The sequence below is a fragment of the Rissa tridactyla genome, chromosome 8, assembly GCF_028500815.1.
Source record: "Rissa tridactyla isolate bRisTri1 chromosome 8, bRisTri1.patW.cur.20221130, whole genome shotgun sequence".
Taxonomy (NCBI): Eukaryota; Metazoa; Chordata; class Aves; order Charadriiformes; family Laridae; genus Rissa; species Rissa tridactyla.
This window is the reverse complement of record NC_071473.1, coordinates 54,122,107-54,132,608: the sequence shown is the minus strand read 5'-3', so window position 1 is coordinate 54,132,608 and position 10,502 is coordinate 54,122,107.

Genomic DNA, 10,502 nt, shown 5'->3' with positions numbered 1-10,502 from the left:
AGCCGTGGTTTCTCCCCTGGCCATAGTTTCTCCCCAGGCCGTGGTTCCTCCCCAGGCCGTGGTTTCCCCCCAAGCCATGGTTTCTCCCCCGGCCATAGTTTCTCCCCAAGCTGTGGTTCCTCCCCAGGCCATGGTTTCTCCCCAGGCTCTGGTTTCTATGCCCGGCTTTGGCACAGCCCACACGCTCCCAAAATCCCGCACCCTCTTTGGGCTGGAGCAGCCCCATTCCTGCCCCCCGAGAGCAGCCTCGTGTGCTCTTCATCAGGTCTGTGCTCCCACTTTGTCCAAGTGACCCCAAATCCAAACGAACTGTCCTCATCTCAGATGACTAATGCAGTCTCATGATTCCCAGACCTGAGCATCACACACAAAATCTTGGATAAGACTTTGGGAACTGGCAACCTTACAACTTCTTTCGACTGCTTTCCAAAAGGAACGCCATCCCACACAGCTTATTTCCGACTAATTAACTCTACCCTGATGGACGAAGCTGCGGTAAGCGCACTGTTAACGGCGCAACCAAACAAACCAGCTTTGAAATGTTTTAAACTCCACGGGATCGCTCAGAAATTCTGTTTGAATGGGAATCTATGCCATGTCTAGACTTACTAGGTAAAACCCACCCTCCGGTACTGGAAGCGATGAGTACGAAATTTCACACAAGTCATTCAAGCTCAGCCTGAACTAAGCTCAATATTTTCCCATACATTTTACAACCGGCATTAACAACTATTTCCTTTTTTTTTTTTACCCTTCCCCTGAAGAACTACAGGAGCTCTAAGAATATCTTTGATGCTTCAGAAGCGAACACAGCGACAATATTGTCTATAACTCCTGACCTGCCACAAATACCAGCTATTTTAATAACTTGGTGCCGTATTGGAAACGAACTGCTGTAAAGTGAAACTTTAAATCCGGATTACTTTTTTGTGCCGTCTTGGACGGAGGGACACTTTTATGGGGACGCATTGCACAATATCGTCTGTGCTGCAAGTATATTAATTTAACAACATCAAAGAAAGTTATTTCAGGTTGGTTTTATATATCAAGGTGGGATCCGTTGCATGTTTTTCAAGTGAAATGATATCCGAGGTGAATATGGAATACATAAGATTTGCCAAAATGCGTATTAACACCTTGTTTTATTTAAATCTAGATGGTTTTCAGCCCGAAATGTGAAGCTGTGCTGCAATGCCTCCGCTTTACACAAGACGCTTCACGCGGTGCCTTCCGTAGGTGATTAGTAACTGAAGGATGAGCAATCACAGCACCAAGGTTCTTCAAGTAAACGCTCTGCCTTCCAATAAACTGAAATTGCCTGGTGACGGCGTAAACATCCTTCAGACAGCTTGCTTTCTGACAGCAAAACTCGACCCAAAATACTTGAGTCAACGGACAAAAATAGTCTCCCTTCAAATAACTTCAATCGGTGGTTTACTTCGGTACGTGCTAGACAATTCCTGCAGCATCGTACAAGCACAGCAGAGCATGAAAATAGTGATCAGAGTAAAATAAGAGAAAAGAATGAGAAATAACTTTCAGCTCAGAGCAAAGGCACGTGGAAAAAAAAAAAAAATTTAAGAAGAAAAAATCCTCCAGATTGCACATCAATGAGGGAAAACGGCATCGCTGTGCGAGGGTTAAAGAAAATGAAAAGGACATTGTCCGGGTAAGTACAAGGGAGGGGAAGTACAGAAGGTGTTCACCAAGAGGAGACGGTGCATGTTTGTGCACACTTATCTCTCTGAAATCTCAGTTGAAAACACAGGGGCAACAGACCCTAGGTTTTGTTTGCCTATGGATTCGCCACCATGGCATCGGCTCAAGCTCTTAAATGAAATCCCTTGTAAAGCAGTAAAGCTCAGTAGCTCACTTTTAACCACTTCTTAACCAACTTTGATGCCCTTGCCCCCACTTCTCCCTAAACAAGCTCCGTGCGAAGCAACTGTCCGTTCTGAGGGAACACGGAACTGGCAGGAACACCCGACCGAACGCCGGTGGAAAGAGGAACATTTCTCACTGTTACATTTCGCCCAGAAAAAAAAAAAACCCACACTCTTTCTGCCTGAGCTGCGCTGTTGCTTACGTATCGCCAATAACACCAGCTGCATTTTTAGGGAAACTTCCCACTGTCAGCGCGCTCCCGGGGGCTGCTCCAGCTGCCACAGGCCCGGTGAGGACAGTGGCACCTACTCGGGCTGGGGAACCCCGGCTTGATGCCATCCTGCCCCAGGTCAGCGACTCTGCACCAGAGCTACTGAGCGCGAGGTGTTTAATGAGACCTCACCGTATGAAGGAAAGGGACGGCGGTATTTCTAGAGGCCCTTCAGCGCTGCGCTCCCTTAGGCAGCTCCGTCCCAGCGTGCAGCAGGTATCCCAGGGCAGCAGGTATCCCAGGGCAGCAGGTATCCCAAGGCAGGCAGCATCCCGGGACACTGAGCACCCCGGGGCAGGGAGCATCCCAATGCAGGCAACATCTCAAAGCCGGCAGCATCCCAAGGCAGGCAGCATCCTGGGGCAGCGAGCATCCCGAGGCAGGGAGCATTCCAAAGCAGGGTGCATCTCAAAGCAGGGAGCATCCTGAGACAGGGAGCATCCCAGGGCAGGGAGCACCCCGGGGAAGGTAGCTTCCCAAGGCAGGCAGCATCTCAAGGAAGGGAGCAATCCGAGGTAGTGGGCATCCCATGGCAGCAAGCATCCAAAGGCAGGCAGCATCTCAAGGAAGGGAGCATCCCGAGGTAGTGGGCATCCCACGGCAGCAAATATTCCAAAGCAGGGAACATCCCAAGGCAGGAAGCATTCTGGGGCAGGGAGCATCCCGAGGCTTGGAGCCCCCGAAGGCAGAGAGAACCCCGAGGCAGGGAGCATCCTGGGGCAGGGAGCATCCTGAGATAGTGGGCATCCCAGGGCAGCAAGCATCCCAAGACAGGCAGCATCCCAGGACAGGGAGCATCCCAAGCCAGTGAGCATCCCAAGGCAGGCAGCATCCTAGGGCAGAGAGCATCCCAAGGCAGGCAGCATCCCAGGGCAGAGAGCATTCCAGGGCAGGGAGCATCCCAAGGCAGGCAGCATCCCAGGGCAGAGAGCACCCCAGGGCAGGGAGCATCCCAAGGCAGGCAGCATCCTAGGGCAGAGAGCATCCCAAGGCAGGCAGCATCCCAGGGCAGAGAGCATTCCAGGGCAGGGAGCATCCCAAGGCAGGCAGCATCCCAGGGCAGAGAGCACCCCAGGGCAGGGAGCATCCCAAGGCAGGCAGCATCCCAGGGCAGAGAGCATCCTAGGGCAGAGAGCATCCCAAGGCAGGCAGCATCCCAGGGCAGAGAGCACCCCAGGGCAGGGAGCATCCCGAGCCAGTGAGCATCCCAAGGCAGGCAGCATCCTAGGGCAGAGAGCATCCCAAGGCAGGCAGCATCCCAGGGCAGAGAGCATCCCAGGGCAGGGAGCATCCCGAGGCAAGGAGTAACCCGGGGCAGGCAGCATCCCAATCAGGCAGCATCCCAAATCAGGGAGCCTCCCGGGACGCCCACCCGCCGGCTGATGCCTCTCCCCCACCCCGCTCCGCTGCTGCCCGCGCCGCCAGCGCCCCGGCATCGCCGCTCAGCGCCCAAAATCCGCGGTGTGTGAGCGTGGGGCGGGGGGATGCCCGTCCCCGCCGCGCCCCCGTCCCGAGGGGGAGGCGGAAGGCAGCCCCGGCTCCACCGACCACCCCACCACACCGTCCCCCGAGCCGGGGTTACTCACCCCGGAGCCCCGGCCGGCCGGGAGCTGCGAGCGGCGGCGGCTCCCGCCCGCCCCGGCCCGCCCCCGCCGGCCCCGCTCCGCCGCTAGCCAGGGGCCACCGCGGAAGGGCAAGCCGGGCGGGCGGCAGCAGAAAGGCGACAGGGACACGGCTCCAGTCCCGCGTCCCCAGCCTCCGCCCTTCCTCCCCGGGAAGGTAAAGTAGGGGAAATTTCAGCGACATAAAGCTGAGAAAAAGATGAGATTACCAGGAAAAAAAAAAAAAAAAAAAAAAAAAAAAAAGTGTGTGAAAGTCCAATCCTCACTACCTGCGTGGTGCCTCTTCGCCTGGGAAGGACAAGAAGCGCGATTAGAATAAAATAAGCGCCAACCTCCCCTATTAGCAGAAAGGGGCTTGTCCTGAGAGGCATCCACTCTGGCTTTTGTCATCTCTTTAATGGGATTCTTTCATCTCTTTAATGGGATTCTTGCTTTCTCTCATTTTTTTTCAGCCCTCCGACAAACTACCGCCATATTTAAAAGCTCTTTTAATGAAAAGGTCTCTTGTTACTAGCGTTGCTTCTCTTTTCTGGCCCCTTTTCTGCTTCTCTTTTTAGCACCTTATCGATAAGATAAACTCTGTTTTCCTGACAGCATCTCCCTGACGTGATTAGCTTTTCCCGGCTTGAAAATATCTTTTAATTTTTTTTATTTTTTTTTTGAAAATGTGAAATCGTTTGAAAATGTCAAAAATAGAACTTTTTCTTTCAATTTCCAGCAAAGCTATTTTGGGGGCCAGACATTCAAACAAACGCGTAGAGGGCTCACCAGGTTTGCAGCCCCCAAGAATCCGGAGTTTTACCTTTGACCCTCCAGTCCACTCCGTCTCTCTTCCAAAGCCCAGCGTGACGTTTGTTCTTCTCTCTAGAGAGCTGACAAAGTTCATTGACAAATGTGTGAACCGTGCGAGTCTGTTCCCTACAAAACTCCGAATATCAACAGTTTCTTTTTAAGTATATGCCTTGTTTCCCCTCTGTCTTCGTTTAGTTCACGCTCCATTTTCACTTTTCACGACACCGCTTCCCAGCACTGGCTTGATTTACGCGCTGCAAAACCAGGATGCATGGAAGTTTAAACCAGGACGCCGTTAGGAATTTATGTGGAATCTTATCTCCTGGTTCTTACTGAGCCTCGTTCATTGCTGCCCCTCGCTGAGAGTATTTTCTGCTCCTCCTGGGAAAAGGTACGGCGGCAGCCGTTACGCGATGTGCTCAACTGGCATTAGTGAAACTTGAGTGGTGTTTTAGTCATCGATGATACATTTAAGAGAAGATGCCCGTTGGGCGGCCCAAGTGATCAGAGTCTTCTGTTGTGGTGACAGAAAGCTAAGCTGAAAATCACTGATCCAGTACCTCTCATAAAATGCAGTTTCTTTCTTCTTTTCTTTCTTTTTTCTTTTTTATTTTCCTTTTTCTTTATTTCTCTTCTTTTTTCTTTTTTCTTTTTCTTCTTTTTTCTTTTTCTCTTTTTTCTTTTTTCTTTTTTCTCTTTTCTTTTTTCTTTCCTCTTTTTCCTTTTTTTTTGTTTTTCCTTTTCCCTTTTTTTCTTTTCTTTTTGCTTAACTTTTAGCACCAAAATCTGCTTCTCTATATGATCCTTTCTTCATTGACTTGTGTTAAGCACAAAGCTCCAGGAGAAAGCATGCGGTACTTACAACTCACGGAGGACACAGCGTGTGCCCTGCAGTCGGGTGTCCCACCAGAACCTCTGCCCCGTGCTGGTCTGCAACAGAAGAGCCGAAGCAGAAGGTCCTGCTGCAAACGGAGCTGCCAGTGCTGAGAGGACGTTGTGCCAACCTCCCTGCTCCACCGGGCAGGGGATGATGTCAAGGAAAGTACGGAGTCATCAGTTCTCTGAGAGGAGGGGGTGTCTGCAGTTCTGAAAATGAACCTCGGGAAAGCACCAGCAGCAGTTGACATGAGAACGTGTGATGTTTGCTGGTGACGGTGGTGACTGCTCCCAAGGAGCTCTTGTAGTGAAGCAGAGGAGAGCAATGGTGGCGGCTGTAACCAAATGCCCTCCGTGGGGGTAGCGTAACCCCATACCCCTCAGGAGAAGCTGAGCTGCCTGAGACCCGCGCCTGCCTGGTACAAGCAGAAGATACTCTCTTCTGGTAGCCTGGCTTTCACAGGGTGAAGTCAATATGATCAAACTGAGCACATGCCAACGCGTAGATGGAAATGCAAGACCCAAGCGCACCTTGAGCGCGCATTCAGGGAATACCAGTCACCTGGAGTGGAGCTTGCTGCGGGAGGACTATAGACCGTCTCCTCGCAGAGCTTTGCTGCCCAGAGCAGATGATGGTGGTTACAGCAAGGGAGGCGGGGAACGCTGCTCTCGCCCGTGGGACACAATGTACTAGTGCCTGCTGTTACCTCGCCGCCTTGTTTCTGCTGAGCTTCCAGGGAGACAAATCTGGAAGGAATATCCACTGGAAGAGGCACTCAACATATGGAGGTCAAGACGCTTTCTGCTTCAACCCGCCCTCGTAACGCCATGAACGCTGGAATAAGGAAAAAGAGTCGAGAACATGGACTTAGAGATAGTGAAAATAAAGCGTGCAAATGATGTAATGAAATTTGAATGTACGCTATTGTGGCAGTTCATACTCACCTTCTGGAAATGAATTACAAAATATTTCATCTGGGGTGAAAAGTGGACATAAAAGGAGACTTCTAGAGCAAAACAAACCAAAAGAGAAGACCAGTAATGGCTTATTCAGCCATTGGGTTCGTTTGCTTTGTAAAGAAAAAAAAAAACTAAAAATGGAAGAAGTTTCAAATGCCGCAAAGCTGCCTCACTTCCAACTATATGAATGGGAACCAGAGAAAGTTAAAGCTGATGATGGAAGAAGGCTGGAGCCCAGTCAGAAAATAGGCAAGAGCTAATGTTTAAAATATTACTGGAGGAAACACGATTCAAAGGCAATTCAAACTCAAAAGTGAAATCAGCAGGTGCAGCCCTTACACTCTCTGGTTGTGTCAGGTTGTAGGTCTGGAAATAACCTTGAGAAAGAAGACTTGTGAAGGAATGGTGGTGAGTCATCAGCGTTGAAGTAAGAGTGACAGAGCACTGGGAGTTAACTATTGGGCGCTTAAAAACCCATGCAGGAGAATCTGAGTATATCCAAAAACCCTGGCGTGGTTGTCATCCGTGGTCAGTCAGGAAGGAGCAATGTTTGTTTATTTAATGTATTTCCTCCATGATATTCTCTGGAGTTCTTGATTTTACCACATTGTCTAGGCCAGTTAGGAAGAGCTGTTGTGATGGTGTTTGCATCCCCGCTCTTTCAAAGGCGTGCCGTGATTTTTTTGTCATCAGTCTGGGTTCAACATCATTCCATTTTCTTGTGTCAGCAAAGACAATTGTTAAAAAAAACCCCAAATATATTTTCTGCCTGCTTGAAGACCTCAGGCGTTCACAGACCGCTTTCAGACTGGCATCTCTTACCCTGGAGGAGGGTCACTCCTCCGGGCCTGCTCTTTTTTTTAAAATTTCTCTGAATATCTGGTGGTTTCTCGCTTTTTTTGGGTGACGAGGTTCCAGAAGACAGTACAGTTTCTAGATCTGATTGTACCAAGGACCACACAGGCAAGGCTGTACAGCAGCGCTGCACTAAATGAGCGGTCTCTGGCCATGCTGTGAGCACTGGTTGATCTTACTGTCAAACGGCAGTTACATTTTGTTGAAATTTCATATTTTGTCTGTGTTTTTTTGCAGTGCTGCCAACGCTCCATCATCGGCCGCTCTCCCTGTGGTCAAGAAGGTCTCCGGTTCTTCAGTGTTGAGCTTTAGCTGCTGATTTCAACAGCTGGTAACCAGGGCAGCAAGGAAGAGCCTTCTCAACAGCAGGGCCACCGCGGACTGAGGACAGGGACTTCTGGAGCAGACAGAGCCAGCAACACCAACACGTGGCACACCAGCCCCCTGCGGTCACCAACCCAGCGTGCAGCACCAACACCAAAGCCATCGTAACACTTGAGAAGCTGAAAGAAGGTAACATTAACTCAGTGTTGAATATAGGAATAAACAAAACCAAATCACAGATATTTTTATTTGGAATTACGATCAGTCCTTTGATCCAATTAGCTGCACAGGACCGTGACTCATGTCAGTGCCATGGAAGAGGTGGGACCACTAGACGTGGTTGAGGGAACACGACTGCTCAGGCTGCTGAATGTCAAACCACAGCCCAAGCAGATGCGGCTCGGCTTCCAGGAACCGAGCTTGTTCTGCTCATTCCTGCTGCCTTCCTTGCTGCCATGGCTTCAGCTGCTTTCAGCTGCTCGGATGTTCTGTTCCTTGCAACCCAGGCCGTGGAGTTTTGGTAACTGCTACAGCAATAGAATAGCCAATAATTCATGGCATAGAATCACAGAATGGTTTGGGCTGGAAGGGACCTTAAAGCCCACCCAGGGGCACCCCCTGCCCTGGGCAGGGACACCTCCCACCAGCCCAGGTTGCTCCAAGCCCCGTCCAACCTGGCCTTGAACCCCTCCAGGGATGGGGCAGCCACAGCTTCTCTGGGCAACCTGGGTCAGAGGCTCACCAGTTTGTGTTGAGCTTCTTGTCCACCAACACTCCCAAGTCCTTCTCCTCAGGGCTGCTCCCAATTCATTCTCCACCCAGCTTGGGTTTCCCTGACCCACGTGCAGGATCTTGCACTTGACCTGGTTGAACTTCATGGGATTCGCAAGGGCCCACCTCTCCAGCCTATCCAGGTCTCTCTGGAAGGCATCCCTTCCCTCCAGCGTGTCGACCGCTCCACACAGCTTGGTGTTGTCAGCAAACTTGCTGAGGGTGCACTCGATCCCACTGTCCATGTCGCCAACAAAGATGTTAAACAGCTCTGGTCCCAGTACTGACCCCTGAGGAACACCACTTGTTATCGGGCACCATTTGGACATTGAGCCGTTGACCATCACTCTTGGAGTGTGACCATCCAGCCAATTCCTTATCCACCAGGTGGTCCATCCATCAAATCCATGTCTCTCCAATCTAGAGACAAGGACGTCATGCGGGACAGTGTCAAATGCTTTTCACAAGTCCAGGTTGCATGTTTGTTGGTCTTCAATATCACAGGCAGTCCGTGCGCTGGTTCCGTTAGTGTTACAGCCGCTGTGCCAGCGATTCTCACGGAATTTGCCTCAACCCAGCAGGATGAAATCGGTTATTTTGTTCGGTAAACGCAATTGCTGTGCCTCCTCTGGAGTGCGTAACCGAGCCGAGGAAGGCTGAATTCACGGGGAGGGCATGGCTCCAACCGTGCCAGTCTAGAAAATCATACAGCCGAGGTGCGAGGCACAGCATCACCCTGCGTCCTTTGAGAGGTTAAGGATTGTGGGTTTTTCCAGTATTCTTGTGGCAAGATTAATTCCCCTCCCTTAAGGAAGGACTTGGCCGGTTTGGTAAGCAGCACTCCTGAAATCTCCTTTAATAGATCAATTCTATAGTTTGTTTTCTATCCATCGTGCTCAACGCTTGCTTTGGTCTTTTATCCGAACCCTGCTCCCGTTGCTTCACCAGTGGTATTTTCATGGGATTTGGCTCTGTGAAGCTGACGCTCAGTGAAGCCAGTCCTGACACAAACCACAGCCTCGCTGCTCACATCCTCTTCTACGAAATGCAGCTTTGGTTTCAGTCGCTGCCGCTGTGCTCAGCCCTTCTGCCCTGCGGGTACCTCCTCATCTGCCCTCTCAGAGAGTTAATCCTCCCGAAGGCTACGGAGTGTAAGAGGCTGTACCGAATAGCAGAATTTTTAGCGAATATTCCTACTTTGGTCGTGCGGCCGTTGCATCAGCTGTCATTTCTCCGTTGCGGCGTTTTCAGGCGGCTTTTGCTGATCCAGGCATTTATTCGCAGCTTTGCTCGCAACTGTTGGTCACAACCTGGGCTTTGATCTTTTGCTTCTGCATTCAGAAATCCCCGGAGGCCTGCTGTTGTTATTTAGCTTTGTGAACCGTTAAAGTTTTTAATCCAATTTTAGTCTCTGCAGCATATTTATCTGTCGCTAAATCTCCTCCACAATTTACTGACAACCAAATGCTTGCAAACCTTTCAGCGTGGAGCAGCCCAGGAAGTGCCTGGGCAGAATGAAAACGAGCAGCGCAAGATTACTCGGAAAACATTTCTATTATCTTCATGATCTTGTGCTGTTCCTGTTCCCAAACGTTATACGGTGCTTTTGGACTTTAGGTGCGGAGGCTTTACCAGAGGTCGCAATTGTTATATCCAGACGCTGTGGATAAGGACCTTGGTGGAGGTCACGGGGCCGGTCCATGACTAAACAGAGAGTAAATCCCAGCTCTCCCGTGCTTCAAACACTAAACCAGAATGAATTCTGTGTCCTCCTGCAGAAGGCACGGTCACGGTGGCAGAGCAGCAGCATAAGGGGTTTAAAATTGGAGCTATTCATGCATAATCTATGATCTGTTAAGTTTTTTTCTTATGTATTTATTATGCGTTTTGTTTAATTAATTTTCAAGCCTCCTTTCTGAAGGGGGACGGTAGGCACCCAGACCCGCAGCGTCCCCGGCTGATCTGCACCGCGCTGATGGTAACTCCTCCAGCCCCGGCACGATGACGATCTCACACCTCATCCACCCCATCGTGCTGCAGTGGAAGGAAGAGACGGGCTCTGCTGCTCTGAAGACACCACGCCCCAGTTCTTATTTCTTTTTAATTTGTTCTCTCCTTCCATTTGTATAAAAAGACCCCTTTTGCTG